This window comes from Eleutherodactylus coqui, chromosome 2 (assembly GCF_035609145.1).
Source record: "Eleutherodactylus coqui strain aEleCoq1 chromosome 2, aEleCoq1.hap1, whole genome shotgun sequence".
Taxonomy (NCBI): Eukaryota; Metazoa; Chordata; class Amphibia; order Anura; family Eleutherodactylidae; genus Eleutherodactylus; species Eleutherodactylus coqui.
Genome location: NC_089838.1, coordinates 334,180,731 through 334,186,730, shown reverse-complemented (window position 1 = coordinate 334,186,730; position 6,000 = coordinate 334,180,731).

Below are 6,000 nucleotides of genomic sequence, written 5' to 3'. Positions count from 1 at the left end.
TAATCCTGCTTGTCAGCTACTTGCTGCATCTGTAGTGGCCCAGAGTTAGTGGGGCCCCTCCATAATGTTATATATCTTACTCGTGCCATTGTCTTGTCAGTGTTCTATGTGTAGTATGCATTTGAGCTATGTGTATTGCACCTCTGCAGGATTGAATGGGTTAATGTCAGGGTTAAGTCTAGAAAATGTATCATGTTGTGTGTCATGTGACTATTTTTTTTTTTCAAATCAATTTTTATTCCAGTTTTCTAACAGACAAGTCGTAAAGAATATCAAAAACAAGTAAGCTTTTCACTCAGTGCAAGAAACATACAATCATATGGTACGTATTACAAGCTTAGGTTAGGGTATAGCTGTTTGCTTACGTTCCTACTAAGATCGCATTTTGCATCTCAATCATCCCGGTACTTGCGTTACTTAGCGCTAATCCTGAGACCAGGGCGTTGAGATAAAACATAAAACATTAAAATCTTAATAAACACTTCAATGAAGACTGGGGAGGGGTAAATGGGAGGGAAGGGGGGTAGGAAAAGAGGGGAAGGGAGGGGAGGGGGGATTCAGGTGGTAGTGGTAGTATGAGAGGTACCTCCATGAGAAAAGATGTCCAAGAGCCTCAAGCTACGCCATGGGTTCCAGATTTTGGTAAATCTGTTGTGTGTACCATTCTTCCAACTCGATAGCTCCTCTAAATTAAAGAGACTATCTACTCTTTCTTTCCATTGTTTCAGTGAGGGGGGTGCTTCGCATTGCCAGTGCAGTGGTATCAATGCTTTAGCTGAGTCTATCAGGAATGCCAACAGTTTATCCTTTCTGGGGTGGAATGTTGCGGAAGGCCTCCAGAGGAACAGTATCTCTGGTGAGAGTGTAAAGTTTGGTTTAATTTTCCTCAGGATCTCCTCCACTCCCTTCCAGTAGGATTTTAGGGGGGGGGGGGCATTTCCACCACAGGTGGAGGTACGACCCCTCTTCTCTACCGCACCTCCAACATTTATCGTGGGAGGCTAATTTGTAAGCATAGAGCCACTGCGGGGTCTTATACCACCTTACAAGCAGTTTGCAGTGCGCTTCCTGAGCCATAATGCAGGGGGAGATACCAAATGAGGTTGCTAATATTGCATTAATGTCTTCTTGGGATAAAGAAACGCCAAGCTCCCTTTCCCAGGAGCTAATGAAAGCTGGTTTAGTTATACTCTGAGGTGTAATATAGCGTTTTTGTAGAGGAGCAATTTTCCTTAATTTCGGGTCTTTATTATTCAAGATGGTCTCAAAGGGAAGCATAGGTCTTGCCACTTTATATCTTTTAGTGAATTCTCCTATTACGCTGGTCACCATTGCTTGGTGTAGAAAAGATAGCTTATGCGAGGGCAGGAGAGCTTGGAGTATCTCTGGAGGGGAAAGATGTGCTATGGCCAACAAGTCTCCAATCTTGAGGGTTCAGAATTTTTTCCAGACCGACTCAGTGACTGGATCCGCCCTGAGGTCCAGTAGTTTGTGTATTGTATTCAGGGGGAAGGTTGGTGAGGGTGACGGAGCTAATCTCTCTCTTACCCCGTCCCAAACTTCACACGGACCTCTCAGCAAGGAATTAAAATTTTTCCTCTATAGCGATTTTTTTTGGGTAACCATAAATCCCCTTCCGAGGTCTCCTTGTTATACTGCAGGGCCATTGCTACTAGTAATTTGTCTCCTATCGGGTTCACTAAGTTCATCCAGTAACCTACCTGCGAGGCCCTGTAATAATCACTTATGTTGGGCAAATCGATGCTTCCCTCAGGCCCCCTCCGTATCATTAAGCTGTAAGCCAGTCTCGGCCTCCGTTGTCTCCATACAAAGCCGGAGAAGATGGTGCACAGGGTTTTAAAAAAGCTTGTAGGGAGGTGAATAGGAAGCATCCTTATTCTATATAGCACTATGGACAGTATATAAGACTGTTCTTTCTACCGAACCACGATATAACTGGTATATCGTATGATCCCAGAAGGTTCTTAATTTTGTTTACCAATGGTATGAAGTTAGCTTTGAACAGGTATTCCGCTCTTTTAGTTATTATTACTCCTAGATAGTCCATTGATACCTCTGACCACGTGAAGGGGGAGGATGCCGAGAAGGTGTCTGAGAGGGCACGGGGGATAGAGATATTTAATACTGTAGATTTATGGAAATTGATTTTGAAATTTGAAATTTCTCCGAAGAGGTTCAGCAGCCCCACTAGCCCGGGGATGCCCTCAATAGGATTGGTGATCAAAAAAACAATATCATCGGCAAATGCCGCTGTAGACAAAACCTTGTCCCCAATAGAAAGGCCTTTAATGTTCGGATTTTTTCTCACTTCTACCAGGAGAGGCTCCAGAGCCAGAACAAATAGTATGGGGGAGAGAGGGCACCCCTGTCGTGTACCATTATTTATTTCAAATGGAGGGGACATAGTTTTGTTTACTCGCAGTCTCACGTGGGGTTTAGCGTAGAGTGTAAATATAGCAGATACAAAGTCTGGAGGTAGATTGTAATTAAGCAGTACACTTTTCATGTATGTCCAATTCACCCCATCAAACACCTTTTCTGCGTCTGTACCTACAAAGGCTAGGGAAATTTGGTGTTTTTAGGCATAACGAGCTGCGTGTAGTAGTCTATGACAGTTGTCTTTGCCCTCTCTCCCCCTCATGAACCCCGCCTGTTCCCCTTCAATCAAGGAAGGAACCAGAGCTTCAAGCCTTTTCGCTAAAAGCTTCGCCCACAACTTTACGTCCAAATTAATAAGCGAAATCGGGCTGTAATTTCCGCAAAGTGTGGGGTCTTTATTTTCCTTAGGGATGAGGGTAATCTGAGCCTCCTGTGCCTGTCTAGGTAGTTCCTTACCCCCCCAGTAAGGCGTTAAAAAGATCCGTTAGCCTTGGAACCAACACTGCTTGTAAAGTTTTATAGTAAGCTCTGGTCAATCCGTCAGGGCCTGGACTTTTATTAGGCGGGCAGGAATCTATCAGGTTTTTTACCTCCTCTTGGGAAACTGGGGTCAGCAGAGATTTCGCTTCCCGGTGATCCAGCTTAGGCATGTTTACTTTCTGGAGGAACCTGTTGATTTGCTCTTGCATATTCTGATTCCCTCCCCCAGTGTGGGATGCTTGTATGTTGTATAATTTTTTATAGAACATCTGGAATTCCTTGGCAATATCCTCAGAGGACGTAGCCATTGTACCAGATGTGGTTTTGATAGCTCTAATTGTGTTCCTGACCCGGGCTTTTTAAATTAGCGATGTCATAAATTTGCTGCCCCTATTTCCTTGCGCGTACACTACCTGCTTCATAAAGAGGTTCTTTTTGTTGAACCTCGATTCGAGGCAGAGTTTCAAATCTTTTCTTAAGTCTTCTAGTTTCTCCAAGTTATCAAGAGTCTGCGAAAGTTTGACGGATTGCTCGAGCATAGCTATTAGTGTGAGATTTTTATCTATATCTTTTTGTACTTTTTTCTTGACCCTGGTACCTAGTGCGATTAAAAGGCCTCTGGCATAGGCCTTATGGGCCTCCCAGACTGTGGGGGTGCCTACCTCTCCGTTCGCGTTCAGAAAAAAGTATTCCTCAATGGCTTTAGAGAGCTTTATAGCCTCTCCTTCTAAATCCAACAATGATGGATTTAGTCTCCATCTCCACTCTTTGCAGGGTGGGTGGATGGGTCTGAGCAGGATATGTATGGGGGCGTGGTCAGAGATGGTCAGCGGATCTATTATCGCTTTATCTAGAAACTCCAATAGTCCCTTGGATATCAGCAGATAGTCCAGTCTCTTGAAAGAGGAATGGACCGAGGAAAAAAAGTATAGTCCCTCACTGAGGGGATAAGGAGACGCCATACGTCGATCATTCCCAATTCCTGGAGGCCGCGGTTAAGTTTTCTTAATTTGACCTGCGAGATCTGGGATCGGCCCACAAATGAGTCTAACCCGGGGTTAAGGGTAACATTAAAATCTCCCCCCAAGATCATGTGACCTGTTGCAAAATGTTTGAGAGTGTCGAGCTGTTTGAGTAACCACGTGACCTGGTCAGTGTTTGGAGTGTATAAATTTGCTATAGTGATTTTAACATTATCCAACAGACCTTTAAGAAATAACACCCTCCCCGTCCGCGTATTGGGACTCACACACAAAATTCACAGACTTGTGAAGGAGTATGGAGACTCCTTTAGATGCCGAGGAGGGGTGGGAGTTATGATAGCATTGGGGGTATTGTCTGCCTGGCAATGCGAAGCACTTGTCCCCTTTAAAATGCGTCTCCTGCAAGAGAACAATTTTCGAGTTGTACCTTTTTAGCAGCACTGCGATGTTGTGGCGTTTCAAAGGCGAGTTGAGGCCCTTGACATTGAATGATGTGAGGCGTAGATCATTCATGGTTTGCAGTATGTAGAAAGGTAGAGCGGTATCTGAGGAAAGAGAAAAATATTAATTGGCAGTTATACTTTTGCAATGGATCACTGGGATCCTTACCTGAGGGACAGGGGGAAAAGTGAGGGAAAGAGGGGGAAGGGATGGATAAGTAGGTTAAAGGAACTGAAATCAAGTATAAAACAATAATGAACTTGGCTCTCTGCTCACTGCCAAGGAGAGGTCCGGTGTACTCCCGGTCCTTCTCCGGGGGGGGAGAGTTTCAATCGGTGTTGCACCAGTGACCCACAACACCAGGGTCACTAGGGAAACTATCAACAGCCTGACCTGGCAGGCGCCCTCCAGGACTAGTCGTGTCCTGCAGGGGGAAAGACAGTTGTTCCCGAACTGGGAAAAACCTCCGAGTCACCGCCATGGGAGAGAGGGGGGGTCTAAGAGTGTGTAGTGTAACCCCATCTTCATCGGCGGGCAAGCTGCCAGCTGATTCCTCTCTCCCTGCCCCGGATAGAAAAACCTGGGGCAGTATTGGGGGCAAATCCCCTCCCATTCTGTAAGCCTGGGTATCCTGATGAATGTTGTGCATCACCCTGAGAAATACTGTTCGCATAATATTGTCTGGGGGGGGGGGGGGGGGGTGAGAGAGGGAACAACTACTTAAAGGTGAGAATTTGGTAGGGACTGAAGTCTCTTTCAGGTTTCCATTTCTGCGACGTCTTCTTTTGATTTTTTCCTTCTGTTCTTCGGCAATTTCGGATTGCTCACAGTTTTCCAGTTCACCTGCGCAGCTAAGCTGGGGAATCTTGGTAAATCAGGCAAAGGTAACCATCCTTGAAGCTGTATGGGTTCCACCTCTAGTAGTTGCCAAAGCTGTTGAAGATCTTCTGGGGTTCGTACATTGAGCCTGCGACCTTTGTAAGTGACTCCCAGCCCAAACGGGAACAGACAGGCGTATTTTATGTTGTTTTCTCTTAATATTTCCAGGAGCGGGCGCAGTGCCCGGCGCTTCGCCAGGGTTGAGGGAGCTAGGTCCTGGTATAGCTGTATAGGGGTGTCGGCATAGCAGAGTTCTTTTTGCTGCCTTGCTGCTCTCAGAATTGCAGCAGCATCTGGAAACATGAGCAGTTTGCAGACCACGTCCCTTGGGGGGTCTGATGCAGGGGGGTAAAGGTCACAGGGCTCTGTGTATCCGCTCTATGTTGATAGCTGCAGCTCTCTCTGCTCCTAATAATGAGGAAAAAATCTCTGTTGCAACTTTGTGGAGACAGTCAGTAGCCCAGGATTCAGGGAGACCTTTGATGTGCACGTTGCTACGCCTGTTCCTGCTCTCTAAGTCTTCTTGCATTATAAGGGTTTTGTTGAGCTGCTCATGCTGTTCTTTTATGATTTTCTCCATCTCACACGAATGTGTGATAATGGAGGCAGAGGTGGATTCTAAATCCTCTACACGTCGCCCCATTTGCTTCAGGTCCTCCTTAATCTCTGTGAGATCTGACTTAAGTGGGAGTAGGGCTTGGGAGAATAAGTCTCTCATAAAAGCTCTGGAAACATTCTTTCCCTCTTCATCCTCTGATGATCCCCCCTCCTCCTCTGCCTTACGGTGCGATGCTGCAGATTCCCGGGCCGGCGCCAT